General features: G+C 40.9%; 1 long non-coding RNA gene across 1 annotated transcript in view; it reads left to right on the top strand.

The window, feature by feature from the left end:
* The window catches only part of LOC140186847 (uncharacterized), a 71856-nt gene that overhangs the window by 18786 nt on the left and 33721 nt on the right, over positions 1 to 19349 (top strand). The window contains exons 2-4 of the long non-coding RNA XR_011882951.1: positions 5532 to 5673; positions 6469 to 6622; positions 11833 to 11931. This is a non-coding gene — a long non-coding RNA (uncharacterized lncRNA). The remainder of the gene's footprint in view (positions 1 to 5531; positions 5674 to 6468; positions 6623 to 11832; positions 11932 to 19349) is intronic.

The raw sequence follows: 19349 nt of genomic DNA, 5'->3' as shown, positions 1-19349 counted from the left end.
CAATGCCCAGTTTAGGTTTCATCAGGATTGCTTGACCTGAGAGAAAATCAAAAGAAATGCACTTTAGTAGGGATGTATGATGTTTACAGATGTTTCAGTTTCACTCACAGTTTCACAGGCCAGACAACTTTCAGGCATGTTTGATAACTGGCAAATAGTATTTGTTCATTAAAATTGCGAGGCAAAACCCATTTCCAACAAGAGATATTCATTGCTATTATCATAATCAAATTACCTACTATGATTATCCTGGAATAACCATTCACCAGAAGCTCCAATAGAAACAGTCACAAAATTAGATCATAAGCAAGGTGTCCTGTGGTGAGTAAGTCCTCTTTCAACCATACGCAATGCAAAAGTCAAGAGCATGATCCAATACCATCTACACAAGAAGCTTAAAACTATCCAGAACTAAACAGCCTACGCTACCACCATTCATTCCCTCCACTACGTCTTTTTGTAGTCATATGTAACTTGTACAGGAAGTACCTTGTACTTTGGCTCATCACCAAACCGCGAAATTCTTCACCAACAAGGACACAAGGCAGTGGGTGCATTAAATACCACCAACTGCATATCCCTGAGCAAGTCACACAACGTCCTGACTTGGAAGAATATCACTGTCCCTTCATCGTCACTAGGTCTGAACACTGGACCTCCCTACTCAGTAACATTGTGTGTTTAGCTAAAGGACTGCAGTATTTAAAGTTCTGATTGACTTTGTCAAGGACAAGTAGGCACATGCAATACATTCTGGCCTTGCCCGTGTTACCCACATCCAAAAAAAAATACATAATACATAAATACATAAGCACCAGTTTGTGGTGGTAAAAACTGGAGCGTAGCAGTAAAATCAAAACGAAAACAATTGCTGCTGCTGGTGACCCTATGCATTTGGACCCTATGGACATGCACGATCTTCGCTCACTTCAGTAATGATTGTTCCAAACGTGGAGGATATGTATTCGATCCTTTATTACCAATTAGCAAACATACCAGCTTGAAGTGATGAAACTTAAGTGTACCCCAGCCTAAGCTAAGTGTACTTAAATGGTCATCTCCCAGCTACTACAACTGCAATGAACAAAGCATAAATATGTAACTTACTCCCTTTGCTTTTACCACGCCTCCACTTGTGTCTAATTACCATAATAAACGCGCGACACTGAATACAATGCAGATAGAGAATAGGTGCATGGCTCCTAAATTCCAGCCCCCTAATTATTATACTAGAATAATTACAACTACAAGACACATGAAATCTCAACATTTACACAGATGTCCTCTTTTGGTAAGCTGTCTAACTTGGATTGTGATCTTCTCCTGCCAAACCAGGTTGTTCCTCGTCATAATCAAGAGAAAATGTGCCGATGCTGGAAATCCAAGCGACACACACAGAATGCTGGAGGAGCTCCCAGGCCAGGCAGCATCTATGAAAAAGAGTAAACAGTCAACGTTTCGGGCCGAGACCCTTAATCAGAACTGCAGAAAAAAGATGAGGAGTCAGTGTTGGGGGGTGGGGAGGGGGAGGAAGAAACACAAGGTGAAACCAGGAGGGGGTAGGGGTGAAGTAAAGAGCTGGGAAATTGATTGATGAATGAGATACAGGACTGGAAAACGGGGAATCTGAAAGGAGCGGACAGAAGGCCATGGAAGAAAGAAAATGGGGAGGAGCACCAAAGAGAGCTGATGGGCAGGTGAGGTGAGAGAGGGAAATGGGACTGGAGAATGGTTAAAGGGGGGGTCATTACTAAAAGTTTGAGAAATCGATGTTTATGGCATCAGATTGGAGGCTACCTAGACAGAATATAAAGTGTTGCTCCTCCACCCTGAATGTGGCGTCCTCACCATTTTCCATTCCTTTTTCCCTCTCTCATCTTATCTCCTTACTTGCCCATCACCTCCCTGTGGTTCTCATCTCCTTTTCTTTCTTCCATGGCCTCCTGTCCTCTCCTATCAGATTCCACCTTCTCCAGCCCTGTATCTCTTTCACCGATCAACGTACCAGCTCTTTACTTCACCCTTACCCCCTCCTGGTTTCACCTATCACCTTGTGTTTTTTCCTCCCATTCCCACTCCTTCTAAGGACTGACTCCTCGTCTTTTTTCTCCAGACCTGATGAAGGGTCTCGGCCCAAAATGTCGACTATACTCTTTTCCATAGATGCTGTCTGGCTTGGTGAGCCACTCCAGCATGTTGTGAGGTTGTTCCTCTTGACTGCATTCAGGAAAATCTGTCTTGAAATGCTCCTGTCAAAGCTGATCCAAGTTTGACACCAGCTCTGGCCAAGCACACTGTCTTCCGCCACTGCGGTCTCCTTTCAATGGTCATTCGCAGTGCAACCCAGCATTATTCTGATTGCATAGGGTCCATCATTAACCCTTCAAATCACATGCATTGGCTCCAATGCTTTAGAAACACCTACCCCCATCAGTAGCTCAATTTCTGACTCAATATTCGGCAAATGAATAAACTTCAGGTGAGACCATCTCTGAAGATCTCTCTGATGAGCAACATTCCCTTTATAGACAGGCATATATTCCTGCGTATAGCTGTTAGGCTGTTCACAATAATTTTCACTAGCTAAGCCAGCCATTTCCAATCCTGAAATGGTGTGGCTATTCCCAATATTCTCATGACTCATCATGCTTAAGAGAATACATGTTCCTTTTTCTGTCAGGGTTGAACTTGTTCATGAGGCTCACTGTGCTATACTTCCTTGATCTAGGAAAGCATAAGTACCCACTGTCTTGTTACTATTTTTAAACTTCACCTGAACGGGAATCGCAATCACAATCACCAGCCCCCATAGAGCCATTAGATTCCAACGCGGTACTGATTGCTATGTTTGCTTCATTCACAGTTTGTTTGGAACTTGCACCTTTTTCATCAGTTCCGGGCTTTGTTGAAGCTTCATTTTTCACAGTAGCTACAGTTGTGACAAAGCTGCTTCCTTTAGCTTGAGAATGAATTTGTGATCCAGTTTTGTTCACACCTTCATAACTGCCAGCAATGTCGCATTGTACTTTTTCCCAAGCACTGGGTATGTAGCGATCTTTACTTGTCTTTCAAAATCAGCATTGTAAGTGAAAGTAACTCTACGGCTGTGCCTTTCCTGCAATTTATACACTGCTGATCTCCATTTTTCCCTAAGTTTATTGGGCAATTTAGTCACAGTCAGCAGTGGGTGCCGTCCCGAATCTGGGGTTGGCGGCTATGCACATCCATCTTCTTTGGTCTTGCGACAGCACCGAGTACAGCCTCTCCTCCAATTTGTTCTCGCTGGCTGCCTTGGCTCCACCTGCCGCCGCCCCTGCCAAACTCGAGCCGAGGCCGTCTCGGCCTCCAACTACAGCTGCTTCTTCATGCTCGGCTCTTCCTGGGAAGGTTCAGGCACATAGTGTAGCACCCAAGTTTATCATGTCTCTTCTAATTAAATGCATAGCATACAATTCGTAGATACGTGGTGAGGCTTTAATCTCTTCCACGGAAGATGGCCGTTGGCTCACAAGGAGCTCATCCGTCCTTTGTCAGGTCTTGTTTTTTTCTGTCCTGCTGGGTGTCCTCACACCCTCCTCACCAGACTAAGTCTGGTGGGGGAGCTGGCCCAAGTCGCTGACCACTCAACCACGGCCCCCACCTGAGCGTCTGGGCGCCCGCCCCCCACCAAATCTCTCTGTGTCCAATTTATTCACAACAATCTTCATATTAGCAGGTATGTCCGACTCACACATGTCCTTCATGTTTTCCATGGCATTGCAACAGCCTCTAAGGATAATAGTCTTGAGGAGCTTTCATGTCTTCTGATTTGACATGTGGCCAAGAAAAGAGCCTTTTCCAGGTAGGCCGCAGCAATTTTGTGCTCATCACCAAAACGTTCCTGCAGTAAAGCTTGGGCCTTTAGATATCCTTGCTCCGGGCTGGACCACTGGCCACTTTTGACAAGCTCTCTAGGGTAACCTCCTGTGAATTGTTCGAGAAAATAGAGACGGTCACCATATTTATCAGAGTTGCTTTCAATGCTATTCTTGAAAGCATTCAAAAATGAATGGATTGCCATTGAAGATTTGAATTTTGCTTTCAAACAATGCATTGTTGTTGCATCACTAAGCTTGTTATTTCCTTTCACTTCCTTATAGCCTCTAGCACAACATATAGACTTCTGTCATCTGAAACATGGGTGTCATCATACTGTAAGTCAATGCCCTCAGAAGGATCCTGAGCTATTGGATATGGCATACATTCAGAGTGCCTCCTTGGTGCAGGCTGAGGGTGATCACCCTGAACCACCCCTTGGAGTTCAATCTTGTGGCTCAAATATTTCCACATTAATATTGAGTATGCTGGATTTTCTCTGTTCCATGTCAACATAGGAGCTCTCATCATATAACGCTCTGCTGGAGCATGTTCAGCACCCATTGCTCTTGAATCCCTTAGCATCTTAACTCTGGCCATCCTGGCTGCAATTTCTTCTGGCAACTTAAGTTGCTCCATCTTTCTCCAAGGTCGCTCTTCCATCTGTTCCTGGTTTCTCTGAAGCTGTTCCACCTGTGCTTCCAATGTGTTTCTTCAGCCTTATACATAGTCACAGCCCCTGTTCTGTGGCTTTATAAATATTTTCATTTCCTCCAGTAATCTGACTTTCAATATTGTATGTTAGTTTAATTTCTCTCTTAGTCTTGACTTCAAGGTCACTGCTTCCAGCTTGACTCATGTAATTTTCCAAGTGCACGAACCTGACAAAACAGTGGCAAACTCAATTCAGCATTTCAACAGAACCAAGGGTCGAATGACTCTGACAAACACCACTGTACAGTTTTAGTCCCCAGTTGGACAAGTAGGATTGGCCATTCAAAACTATGTTTCAAACAAAGTATGAACCAACAAAAAGTCGTTACTTGCCAGAAGCTGCTCCAGGCTGCGATGCTTCTAATTTCACAGACACATCTGAATGCTAATGGTCATTTGGTATTACTATCAAAAACTTTCGCTGACGGAATGTAGCAGACAAACTAAACCAAAATCAAAAGCAAAACAATTGCCGCTGCCAGCAACCCTATGGATTTGTTATACTTGCATGACGAGCCCTCACTTCGATAATGATTGCTCCAAAAGTCAAGGATATGTATATGACGATCCTTTATTAGCATTTAGCAAACATACAACCTCGAAGTGATGAAACTTAAAAGTACCCAAGTGTAAGCTAAACATATTTAAGTGTTATTGAGTGGTCAGCAAAGGATACGACATCCATTGTCCCCCAGCTACTACAAACTGCAATGAACAAAGCATGAAGACGTAACTTTTTGCCTTCACTTTTACCATTGTCCCACTTGTTACTAGTTACCATAATATACATAATAAACACACGACACAGAATACAATGCAAGTAGAGAACAGGTGCATGGCTCCTACAGAGAGTAGAGAATTGAACAGTTCAATTTTACTCAATACTGATGGCAGAGTAAATATTTCAAATTCTGCACTGTTACATGTCAACTTTTTTTTAATTAACTGTAAATGTCATTTAGGCACACCTGGACGAGGCGGAGGGATAATGGCTTTATAACAAATGCGAGGAGGCTTTTTCTATTGGATTTGAGAGGTTTCCGGAAAAATTCAGCAGTTAAACGATTCAACGGACCATGAGCTACCAGTGAGGGAGTGAATTGAGTGAGTTGAAGAGTTCGCTACACCTGTGGGCGGTCCCAATATTTCTCTGTGTCAGAAGATTGTGATAATTTGCGGCACATAGTGCATATTGGATACGTGACTGTCATTTTGTATGATCCATACTTGGATTTCTGGAGTATTCTGTGGCGACCACTTTTTGTTAACTTATACATGGATTTGGGTGTGTTACGTGGCGACCACTTGTGTTAAGGAATATTCCATGACTGTCACCTTGTGATATCCCTACGTGGAATTTGGAACTTGGGCGTCACCTTGTTATTCCTGCGTGGACTCTGGTATTTAAGTGACGACCACTCGACTTCTGGAATCTTCTGTGACTGTCACCTTGCGTCATCGTGATGTGGATTTATGAACCCTACCTCACAGGCACCTGTACCTGTTCCCATGGATTTCAGAACCTTCTGGATTGTCATTCTAAGACTCTGTTTAAATTTTCTATATTTTGGGTTGAGTAAGACTTGGGAAGAACTGTTTCCAGACCTCCACAGTTTGTGAGCTAAGATACATTGCACTGTTAATTTTGGTTAGGGGAGTAATTGTTTTAATTGACTATAAAATTGAAAATATAGTTGTTTAACATTAAAAATCTGTGTCTGTGGTCGATTGCTGCTGGCACGTAACAGCACAAGTATCCACACTGATCCAATACATCAATATAAATGTGACATAAACAACTTCCATCAGTTGTTGAAGCTTCTTTTCCAGATATACTTGAAAGTATTTTTCCAGCTTCCTTTTCTACATTCTAATCAATTTTATTTCTTATTTTGCTAGTGGAGACTGTTCCTTGCTAAGATTTTCCAGCTTCTGCAGTCTTGATAAACCTATGGTGCAAACATCAGTGGAATTAGCATTGAAAATCTTCAGTGAAGAAAATAAAAAGAAAAGGATATTTGCAGTTAACAAGATTATATACACAATAAAAGAGGTACTGTAAAATCAAACATGAACTAGCCACCATCGTATCTTCAGGGGATTGTGGAATTTGAGAAGTTTAGTGAGTTAGAGGAAGAAGCAGGGACACAAGTGGCTATGAAAATGAACATGAGAATTTAAAACTGGAATTGACAGCATAGTCGAAACATGTGATGATGGCTGCATAGAACTTTTTACTGCTTATTTATTAGGCTGAAGAGTTTTGATTATTTATGCATACTGTCCAGCAAACTATTAGAATAATCAAGTCTAAGTTAAAAAATCTACTAAGGTTGATTTTATGTACCAAATAATTTTGTGGGTGAAAGGCAGAGCTGATATAACCTTGTGTGTTTTTATTTATTGTTTGGAAAATCACCAATTAACAACATGGATAGTCTATCAAATCCACTTTATTAGTTTTAACTTCGCTGTTATTGATTCTTCTTCGGGTGGTAGTGGGAGGCTAATTCTGGGTTCATTTTCAAATTCAGGAAACAGAATGTGGAGCAGACAAAATTGAATGTTGGTCAGACTGTCCATTGAAAGCAATGGATAAAGTAATAAGTTCATGTTTAATTAACACATCCAATTTTATTGAAGATGCTAATTGGTAATACAAAGATCATGATGTTAGTTGAAAGACTTGAACACTGAATGATTCTTCAAATGTCATTGTAAGCAACAGAGGATTGGGATTATGCACTTCGAGCTATTATGTCAGCCACAGAAAGAGACCGTTGACAATGCAGTACAAACTGTGTGGTATTCATGCATTTGATTCTTGAAGAATCAGTCTATGAATTATTTGGTCTTTAACTCTCATTTGCTTTCTGTTTTTATTAATTTTTTCATCCTTTTCTTGAACCTGAAGTCTATCCTATCTCATCTCAGCTAACCTCTTTGATAAGTATAAATTGCAAAGCCTCCTTTAATAACAAATTATGTCCTTGGGTAAGTAGTCACTTGAGTAGCAATACCAACAAGTATTTCTGCCAAGAATTTTATAACCATTGCACGAGATCATTCTTCAACAAAAAATCCCTTTCAGACTATGGAGATGGCAGATTTTCCAAAGCCTCTTCCACATATTTGCTACAAGAAGGCACGTGGGGTACTTCTCATTACTATACACTTGATTTTCCAAAAAAAGGTCACTATTTATGCGGACAGTAATAATACTACTTGATTGAGATAGACATGTAATTTCTACATGTTCTGTATAATTCAGGTAACAGGCAGTTGTCATGCTGAAGTTCTGTTTCCAATTGGGGATACAAAAAGACAAATAAGAGGAATTCCGAAATGCCAGCTGATCGAACTGATTTTGGAGGAGAAACACTCAATTATGAATAAATGTTGCAAATGCACCTTTTTTTATTAAAACATTTAAAAATGGATATATTGCTAAGGAATAGAAAAGCAGAAGGATCATTTGCCATTTCTCCCTCCTCCCTCACAGTCGTTCAGATAAATAAATAAATATATATATCTAGTGTGGGCATGTGGCCAAGTGGTTAAGGCATTGGACTAGTGACCTGAAGGTCATGAGTTCGAGCCCCAGCCGAGGCGACGTGTTGTGTCCTTGAGCAAGGCACTTAATCACACATTGCTCTGTGATGACACTGGTGCCAAGTTGTATGGGTCCTAATGCCCTTCCCTTGGACAACATGGGTGTCGTGAAGAGGGGAGACTTGCAGCATGGGCAGCTGCTGGTCTTCGATGCAACCTTGCCCAGGCCTGCGCCCTGGAGAATGAAGACTTTCCAGGCGCAGATCCATGGTCTCACAAGACTAACGGATGCCTTAAAATACATCTATCGATCTATCCCTGAAAATTAAATGGCGTATTGATTGCTCCTCAGAAATATTTCACTTGTAAACACAGAATTAAAAAGACCAAGAGAGAATATACAGTGTATTTAATGTAGATCATATTTGGTCTGATTGGCTTAGATATTGGAAATTAGCAAAAGATGCTAACAAGGAAAAATGATGAGTTGTACAATCCATGCCTGTCCAAGTATCCATGTTCTTCTGCTTTTTGTCTATCATATAATTACTTCTGACATGCTCAGAGCCACTGTGAAAAGCAAAATAGATTGATTAATAGTTCAAGCCAATTATCTGGAAGACATTTAAAAGATTCTCTATAAACTCTTCTGTGCAATGAAATTAGTCTGATTTATCTGTTACTTACCTCCTTTATATGGTTTCTGGTCCATGCAGCTTGAATGAAATCAGTATATTCATATTTTGTACTGCATGAACTGACGGGTTTAGCTGACTCTGGGAACAGGAGAATCCCACACCCACCCTAGTCCTGCACCCATATAGTTGTTGATCAGCTCCTCCTAACTGTACAGTTGAAAAATTAGATTATCCCAAACAGAACTGAATCCTTTTTTTAATGTTAGTTCTGAATCAAATTTTCATCAACACCATGCTCTTTTAAAGTGTACATATTCTGTTCTTTAGCATTTATTTATGATAATACATACATTTTAAATCTTAATTTGAATTGTTTGTTAATCTTCTAAGGTAAGATAATTGACCTGAAAGAATAACAGATGTTGCATGACTTGCTAAGTTTTCCAAAATTTTATGCTTCTATTTTCAATTTTATTACCATATCTTGCACTTCAGCCAGATCTTTAAAATCTCTATAAAAAATAGACACAAGTCACCACTGCATTATCTTCAAAACCATTAAAAGTTTCAGGATCTCCTATTTGTTTCCATTCATTTTAACAGCAGCTCGTTGTCCTAAGGCTTATTGTCTTCGGCTGATAAACTCACTACTGGATTCACTGAAGCATTTACTTTTATAAGAGTTGAAATGCAGTATTGCTTCATTAGAAACTCCCTTTAACCACAAAATTTAACCTTCAATTGAACCCTGTCCATGCCTGTTTGACCCATTTACCTGCATGTACTTGTTAACAGGTAGAAGTTCAGTTTACAGCCAGCTGCTGTGACCCTTAATTGTCAGTGTTCATTAACCACAGCTTTGCTTTGACTACCTATTAATTGCTTTAAGCCAATGCAAACCTGTTTTTCAATATATAATAAATGTTTAAAAAAAATTATTAACAGCTTAAGTATTACTTTAGACTTGGCAGGGCTACTGTGACTGATCAAGGATTTTGATCTGGGATAGTATGGCCCTTCAACTTTCTGATGTGTAAATTAAATCTATAGATTCATCTCACAAGAGTGTAAACTAAGCACATTACATTAAAACTACACTCCTGCAGGGAAACAATGATAGAATCTCATGTGAATTCTTTCATGGGTGTTCATCATAAATCAGTAAAGTACTAATTTTATACAAAAAATATTGTTAGTCCTCTAAAGTGTTTGTTTTATAAATGTTAGTGTGGTGCCATATTTTGGTTGCTTACTGCCCCTGACAGTTAACGACCCAAGAGTGCACAAGATAATGAAGCATTCCATTTCTAAATTCAATGATGTCAGCAAGCAGGTTTACAAATTCGCTTTGGCTTGAGCGTTTACAGCAGTACATTGGGTAAAACACAGTTGTGTCCTTGATATTTACTTTATCACTGGCTTACTTGCACATCCTCAAACTCAGAAAATCTACATAACATAAATAAATTAAAAGACAGTGCTACAATTCATCCCAAGGTCAATAGATTGCTTTCAATAATATTAAAATAAAACTCTGTTTTATATCTTATTGTGGTTGTGTGGCAGTTTGCACTGCTGCCTCACAGCTTCAGGAACCCAGATTTGATCCTGGCCTTGAGTGTTGATGTGGTGACATTGTTGGATCTGCTACTTTTCACATAATAATGGCTAGATGACAGAATTGACGGCTTTGTGGCCAAGTTTGTGGATGATACAAAGACAGGTGGAGGAACAGGTACTGTTGAGGTGTCTGCAGAAGTAATTGGACAGATTAGGAGAACGGATAAAGAAATGGCAGATGGAGTACAGTATAGGAAAGTGTATGTCATGTACTTTGGTGGAAGGGATAAAAGCACAGACTAGTTTCAAATTGGGGAGTGAATTCAGAAATCAGAGGTGCAAAGGGATTTGGGGATCCTCATGCAGGAATCCCTAAAGGTTAACTTGCTGATTGAGTTGATAGTAAGAAAGTCAAATGCAATGTTAGCATTAATTTGAAGAGTACTAGAATATAAAAACAAGAATGTAATGCTGTGGAACTCAGCAGGCCGGGCAGCATCTATGGAAAAGAGTACAGTACACATTTCAGGCCAAGACTCTTCAGCAGGACCTTGAAGTGGGGGAGGGAAAGAAGAAACACACCTCCCTTTGGTGCTCCTCCCCCTTTTCTTTCTTCCATGGCCTTCTGTCCTGTCCTATCAGATTCCTCCTTCTCCAGCCCTGTTTCTCTTTCACCAATCAACTTCTCAGCTCTTTACTTCACCCTCCCCCCTCCCCATTTCACTTATCACTCATGCCCCTCCCCCTACCTTTTAACTCTGACCCCTCACCTTTTGTTCTCCAGTCCTGATGAAGGGCCTTGGCCCAAAACGTCGACTATACTCTTCCATAGATGCTGCCTGGCCTGCTGCGTCCTCCCCCCGGCATCTTGTGTGTGTGGCTTGGATTTCTAGCATCTGCAGATTTTCTCTTGTGTGCTAAGTGCTTCCAGTATTTTTCCTTCAAAATAGATTCAATAGATAAATGTCACGTACATTTATATTCATTTTTACTGTGTTTTGTATCAAATAATGTACATTACTCCTTTGAAGAAAGCTTGACTATATCCTGCTATGTTTCACTATCATTGCACCAGATTTGATCTGATGTATTTATTCTGCCTAGGGTTCAGCTATCTATTTAACCACCCAGTACTATAATACCTTCGGAAAGCTAACATACCACAAATTACAACGTAATGTGACACAAGATTTAGAAGTTTATATTATCAATTGCATTGTAAGCCCTGATTAATTAAACAAGGTGCAGAATTTTCTATAGATTTATATTGAGAGTTTCACCCAGTGGCCCAGCAGATTAAGATGGTGTGAACCTTACAGATCTAGAAATCATCTGATCATGTTAGTGAAAATCAATAGCTTATCAATGGAATGCTGTAATTGCACTTTGCAAACACTGATGTGAGAGTAAAATTGGCAGTCTCTGCTGATTGCTGTTCAATAATCTTCTGAAAGGGTGGTTATAATCATCTATTTCTAATTTTTCCTTTTCCTTGTTTTTCTTGCTTTCTTAGATAGACCCTCATGGTTGAAGATGACTTTCTTCCACTCCAGTTCTGTGCTTTTTGAGATGGCTTATGAGGCTAACATGGGACTTGTGGATTTCAGAACAGGTGGGGCAGGAAGTGCTTAATGGTGGGGTGGGGGAGGAGGAGAGAGGGTGACTGTGATTCTACCTCCACCCACTGTGGGAGATGAAGTCCTGAGAGCAAGCTCCATTTTGAGCAATCATGGATCAGGGATTCTTTTCAAGGAAGCTTTGAGATTGTCCTTGAATTGTTCCATGTGTCCACTGGTAAAGTCTTGTCATGGCAGAGCTTTAAATAGAGGGTCTGTTTTGGCAGGCTAGTGAATGATTTGCACACAAGCATTGGAAGTAGAGTTGGAGTCACTAAGCACCCCTCAAGTCCATTTTCCATTTAATAAGATCAGCTTGCAATGTTAACTCTATATTCCATCTGCTCATGATCTCCGTCCCATGATGGTTTACCGATTTTATGTGAATAGCTAACCATGGCCAAAGTGGGTGCAACTGTACACGTAGCCCACATAGTGACTTCACTAGCTCAGAAGGCCCCTGTTCATAATGTTCCAGCTGAAATAATCAGAAAGATTTCAGCTCGTATTCAGTCAGCTTCATACAGAACATTGGGCCCCTGTAAGTTCCATGGTCAAACTTCTGTCCTTTATTCTTGTATATCTTGCATGTTTTAGCTTTGTGGAAGATTTTCTTCTCTCCTGATTAAACAAAGATATGGACACACTTAGTAAGATCCACACATTCAGTCTTTTAAATCTGTCTAGGAATGTCATATCTTCTTACTACCTTGTTACAACAGAGTAGACTCGATGGGGCAAATGGCCTAACTCAGCTCTTATGTCGTATGGCCTTATTCTTCTCGGTCTTCATGGTGGCCTCTATTTCCTTAATAATCAACTATTTGGTAATTGATCCATTTACAACAGTGTTTAGTGAGCTAGAGCACATCTTTAACACCACCCAGAAAGGACATCCTAATCTGAAACACACATGCTAGGGAATTACATGCACCTTAAAAATATGCAGGCTGAATACAGGTGTGGCTGCAGCCAATATGCTCTGTTCTTAACATAATATTGCAGTCATAATTGTCAATAATAATTCATCACCCATGGGGTGCAAATGCCATGAGGAAGACTTGCTGATTTATGTTTAGCATGTATTTCAAAATGGTGTGTCAAAAGTTGGGAGGAGGCATTTGCATTCTTTTCAAATGACTCAATTTTAATGGCTTTGGGAAGTGTGAGGAAATTATGGAAGGGTAAGGTGTATTTTAGTATTGTTACTATCCAATTAATTTGTTTACTTAACTCATTAATGTAGAGGTGATGAATATCACTGACGGTAATAAAAAAAGGTGGCGTTATTGTAATGTCCAAAGTACAAATTAGCTTGCAGATTAAGTTTTAAGCAACACTCACAACACGCTGGAGGAACTCAGCAGGTCAGGCAGCATCCGTGGAAACGATCGGTCGATGTTTCGGGCCGGAACCCTTCGTCAGGACTGTAGGGGGAAGGGGCAGAGGCCCTATAAAGAAGGTGGGGGGAGGGTGGGAAGGAGAAGGCTGGTAGGTTCCAGGTGAAAAACCAGTAAGGGGAAAGATAAAGGGGTGTTGGAAGGAAGGCAGGGAGGTGATAGGCAGGAAAGGTGAAGAAAGAATAGGGGAAAACACAATGGGTAGTAGAAGGAGGCAGAACCATGAGGGAGGTGGTAGGCAGCTGGGGGAGGGGGCAGAGTGACATAGAGATAGGGGAAGGGAGGGGGAGGGAATTACCGGAAGTTGGAGAATTCTATGTTCATACCAGGGGGCTGGAGACTACCTAGACGGTATATGAGGTGTTGCTACTCCAACCTGAGTTTGGCCTCATCATGTCAGTAGAGGAGGCCATGTATGGACATATCTGAATGGGAGTGGGAAGCAGAGTTGAAGTGTGTGGCTACTGGGAATGTTGCTTTGACCCCAGCATCTGCAGATTATTTTGTGTTTAGATTAAATTTTTATCTCTGTAATTGTATGGCAGCATCGTTGATCCTTTATAAGAATAGTTCACTTATCTTTTTTTTAGCTTTGATTCCCTTTCAGGAAACAGGTTAACTTTGCCTGATTACCTGGACTTTTTTTTCTGTGGTCTCTAAAGCCTTAATTGAAACTTTAAACATTTCCCTATGATGTATTAACTGGCCTTGTAGTTTTCTGAATTTCTGATAATATACAATGAAATCAAATGACCATTGAAAAAAATTCAAAGTTCAAAATAAATGTATTATCAAAGTATCTGTATGTCACTATATACAATCCTGAGATTCATTTTTTTGTAAGCATACTCAATAAATCTTTACAGAATAATAATCATAAAGACTGTACCAACTTTGGCATTCAACCAGTGTGCAAAAGACAACAAATACAAATGTATACATACAAACATAAATAAATAAATAAGCAATAAATATTGAAGTTGAATCCATGGGCTGTGAAGTTAAATTAAACTATCCCCTTTGGTTCATGAACCTGATGGTTGAGGGGTAATAACTGTTCCTGAAGCTCGTGGTGTGATTCCTGAGGTTCCTGTACCACCTTCTTAATGGCAACAGAGAGCAGTGAGCTTGAGCTGGCTGGTGGGAGTCCCTGATGATGCATGCTGCTTTCCTGCGACAACGCTCCACGTGGATGTGTTCAGTGGTGGGGAGTGTTTTACCTGTGATGGGCTGGACAGTATCCACTACTTTTTGTAGGATTTTTCTTTCAAGGGCATTGGTGTTTCCATACCAGGCTGTGATGCAGCCAGTCAATATACTCTCCACCACACATCTATAGAAGTTTGTCAAAGTTTTAGATGTCATGCCAAATCTTTGCAAACTCCTAAGGAAGTAGAGGCGCTACTGTGCTTCCTTCGTAATTGCTCTTATGTGCTGGGCCCAGGCAGGTCCTCCAAAATAATAACACTGAGGAATTTAAGGTTGCTGACCCTGTCCACCTCTCATCCCATTAGGGCTGGCTCAGGGACCTCTGGCTTCTTCCTCCTGAAATCAATAATCAGCTCCTTTGCCTTGCTGATATTTGGGTGAGAGGTGGCACCACCCAGTCAGATTTTCAATCTCCCTCCTATATGCTAATTCATCACCATCTTTGATTTGGCCTCTGCCAGTGGTGTCATCAGCCAAGTTGAATATGGCATTGGAACTGTGCTTAGCCACACAGGCCGAAGTGTGAAGTGAGTAGAGTAGGGGGCTAAGCACACGGCCTTGTGCATCTGTGTTGATGGAAATTGTGGAGGAGATGTTGTTGCCAATCCAAACTGGAGTCTGCAAGTGAGGAAATCAAGGATCCAATTGCACAGGGAGGTATTGAGACCAAGGTCTTGAAACTTATTGACTGGTTTTGAGGGGATGATCGTATTGAATGCTGAGCTGTAGTCGATAAAGAGCATCCTGATGTATGTGTCTTTGCTGTCCAGATGTTCAGGGTTGAGTGAAGAGCCAATGAGGTGGTATCTGCTGTAGACCTGTTGCGCCAGTAGGCGAATTGGCACAGATCCATGACGTTTCTCATGCAGGAGTTGATACGTTTCATCATCAACCTCTCAAAGCACTTCATCACTGTCAATGTAAGTGCTACTGGACGATAGTTATTGAAGCAGGTTACCACTTTCTTCCTAGGCACTGGTATAAGTGGTCCCTCAGACTGCCGAAATGAGATGCTAAAGATCTCAGTGAACACTCCAGCCAGTTGATGAGCACAGGTCTTTCGTACTTGGCCAGAATACTTTTCGTGGGTTCACCTCCTGAAGGCTGCTCAGCGACTGAAATCATAGGATCATCAGGGACTGTGGGAGTTCGTGATGGTTCTTCCAGGTTTTGGATTGGAGACAAATGGATTCAGAAATTAATATTTTCTTTTTAAACCCTGCAAAAAAATCTACTAGTGAAGCCAATATATTTAATCTGTGAAAAATCTATTCATATGACTAAATGAGAATCTTCCGGAGGGAAGGCCTCAAAATCCCCGGCTTTGCCTGCTGTTGGCGACCGAGATTGAGGTCGAATTGTTCGGACAGAGATGGCGCTCGGTACTCGGTGTCGGAGAGCTGATTGGAGGTTCGAAGTTTTTCGGACGACTCAGAGTCGGACTGTGGTCGGGCATGGCAGGGAGAGTTTTTATTCCTTCTCCCGTCTGCGTGAGATGTGGGACATTTGAGAGACTTTGAACTTTTTACTGTGCTCATGGACTGTTCTTCATCAAGTTATGGTATTGTTGCACTGTTGTAACTATATGTTATAATTATGTGGTTTTGTTAGTTTTTTTCAGTCTTGGTCTGTCCTGTGTTTTGTGATATCACACTGGAGGAAATATTGTATCATTTCTTAATGCATGCATTACTAAATGACAATAAAAGAGGGCTGCATGTCTTCATAATCTAAATGCCCTGAGCAATCTCTTAAAGTTTAAAGTTCTATTGACTCCGCATCAAAGCCTTAAAAAAGAAATATATAACAATGGGGTAAACAGCCCTTTGTTTGCAAATTACTTCCTGATATTTCCACTGGTACTTGGAGGTAGCACATGTGAAAACAATAACAGAATGCAGAATGAAGTGTAACGGGTGCAGAGAAAACGTCGTGCAGGTAGACAGTAAGGTGCAAGTTAATAATAAGGTAGACAGTGAAGTTAAGATTGAACTGTATTTTACAGCATGATAGGAGCTGTCCTTGAGCCTGCTGGCATTTGCTTTCAGGTACATTTTTTATCTCTGCCCAAGGGGAGAGAGAGGAAGAGAGAATATTTAGGCTAGGTGGGATCTTTGATTATGCTTGCAGCTTTACCGAGGCAGCAGGAAGTGTAGACAGAGTCCGTGGAGGGGAGGCTCGTTTCTTTGTTGTACTGAGGTGCATCCACAACTCTGCAGTTTTGTGCAATCATGGCAGAGCAGTTACCATACCTATCCATGATGCATCCAGATAGAATGCTTCCTGTGGCGCAGCAATATAAATGTTGAAGGTTAAATGGGACGTATCAAATTCCTTTAGTCTCCTGAAACAGTATGAGCTTTCTTGGTCATAGTTGGACCAAGACAGGCTGTTGGTGATGTTCACTCCTAGGAACTTGAAGCCCTCTGCTCTCTCAACCACAACGCCATTGACATAAACAGGAGTATGTGCACTGCCCACTTCCTGAAGTCAATGACCAACTCTGCTGTTTTACAGAGGCTTTCTCTACCTCCTTCATGTACCCTGAGACACAGACCACTACGGTGGTATCAATTTGCAAACTTGTAGATGGAGTTAGAGCAGAATCTGGCCACTCAATTGAGTATACAGGAGTAGTGTGGTGATGGTGGGCGGGCTGAGGATGTAGCCTTATGGGGGTCCCAGTGTTTAGAATAATCGTGGCAGAGGTGTTGCTGCCTATCCTTGCTGATTGCACGTTGTTGGTCTAGAAGTCAAGGGTACAGTTGCAAAGGGAGGTGTTGAGTTCCAGACTTGGTTGCATTTTAGGATTATTTCCTCTTGCTATTAATTTCCCTACCAGAGGCGACAGCTATCTTATATCTTGGTAAGATAATTCTCTTAAAAATGTCACTGATATCAACATCAAAGTACATTTATTATCAAAGAATATGTAAATTATACACCTTGAGATTTGTTTGCCTACAGGCAGCCACAAAGCAAGAAACCCAAAGAACCCAATTTTAAGCAAAAAGTAAGACCATAATCACTGTGGAGAGAAAAAGGGAAAAAGCACATCATGCAAATAATAGGAGGAAACAATAGCATTCCAAACCACATTAAGTCCTTAGATCCACTTACCTGAGCAGTTGGAGTAGGCCCAAGCCTTGATCTCAGTTCATCATATTAGCGGGGCAAGAACACCACGAAAGTTGCAGAGATAACAGCCACAGGAGAGAGGGATGAACATGGCGAGAAAGCGAGCGAAATCAACCTGACCCTCGCCTCTGCACTCAGCTTTCCAGTCTATCTGGAAGGTTATCTTCTGAACATAATAAATTCTGCAAGAAGTGAGAATAAACTGACCAGTGCATGAAGCAAGTATATCACATTGACATCCATGAATCGGTAATTAGTGGAGGGGCTACTATATTTCCACTGAGGAAATATTTGCATATTGTCTCATTATATTTTTCTGCCGCATTTGTTGTGCTAGTCGTCCCAGAAACAGCAGGGGATTCCCTTTAACAAAAAAATCAATTAAATATAGCAGTTTTTGCTTGTTTCCTCGGACCTGAAATTGAAAATGTACAAATATTTTCTAATTTTCATGTTTTGTGCACCAACATCAGTCTCCAATTCACGTCAAGGTCTTCTGTCCAAGCAATTAGACTTATTAATGGTTTATGGCTTAAAAAGCATGTCTGTTTAAATACAGTTGCAGTAGAACAATATGTATTAACTGGTGTGCACCTGCCATATCAGCTGCCTTATCATGATCAGTGACATTTATAATCCAGTTATTACTACAGAGATAGATTTCAAATGACTGACTTTACTTTATACTTTATTGTCACCAAACAATTGATACTAGAGCATACAATCATCCCAGCGATATTTGATACTGCGCTTCACGCTCCCTGGAGTACAAATCGATAGTAAAGAGAAAGTAAGGTAGTGTAAAAAAAACCGAGAGGCAGGTCCAGATATTTGGAGGGTACGGCCCAGATCCAGGTCTGGATCCGTTCAGCAGTCTTATCACAGTTGGAAAGAAGCTGTTCCCAAATCTGGCTGTACGAGTCTTCAAGCTCCTGAGCCTTCTCCTGGAGGAAAGAGGGACGAAAAGCGTGTTGGCTGGGTGGGTCGTGTCCTTGACTATCCTGGCAGCACTGCTCCGACAGTGTGCGGTGTAAAGTGAGTCCAAGGACGGAAGATCGGTTTGTGTGATGTACTGGCCTGTGTTCACGATCTTCTGCAGCTTCTTCCGGTCTTGGACAGAACAACTTCCATACCAGGTTGTGATGCACCCTAGAAGAATGCTTTCTATGGTGCATCTATAAAAATGAGCGAGGGTTTTAGGGGACAGACTTAATGCATTGTACATCATATTTCAAAGCTACTCTTTTGCATGGATCATCTTTATACTTTATTGTCGCCAAACAATTGGTACTAGAACGTACAATCATCACAGCGATATTTGATTCTGCGCTTCGCACTCCCTGGATTACAAATAATAAATATTAAAAATAGTTAAAATTAGTAAATGTTAAAAATTTAAATTATAAATCATAAATAGAAAATAGAAAAATGGGAAGTAAGGTAGTGCAAAAAAAAAACCGAGAGGTTTTCTGATTAAGAATGTACGTCAGTAATGCAACAAAGAAAGCTTTGCAGAAGGGTTATTTACCCCTGTTAAAATCATTGTTACTTACCATCCATTATCTAGGAAGCCTCCAGAAATGAAACCAATCACTTGAACAATTTGCAGCCCAGGGAATCAGCAATATCTGAATAGACAACAAAACTTCTGTTGAACCTGAAGCATA

Source organism: Mobula birostris, chromosome 23 (assembly GCF_030028105.1).
Source record: "Mobula birostris isolate sMobBir1 chromosome 23, sMobBir1.hap1, whole genome shotgun sequence".
Taxonomy (NCBI): Eukaryota; Metazoa; Chordata; class Chondrichthyes; order Myliobatiformes; family Myliobatidae; genus Mobula; species Mobula birostris.
The sequence above is the reverse complement of the archived record's forward strand: the minus strand, read 5'-3'. Positions and strand labels throughout refer to the sequence as shown.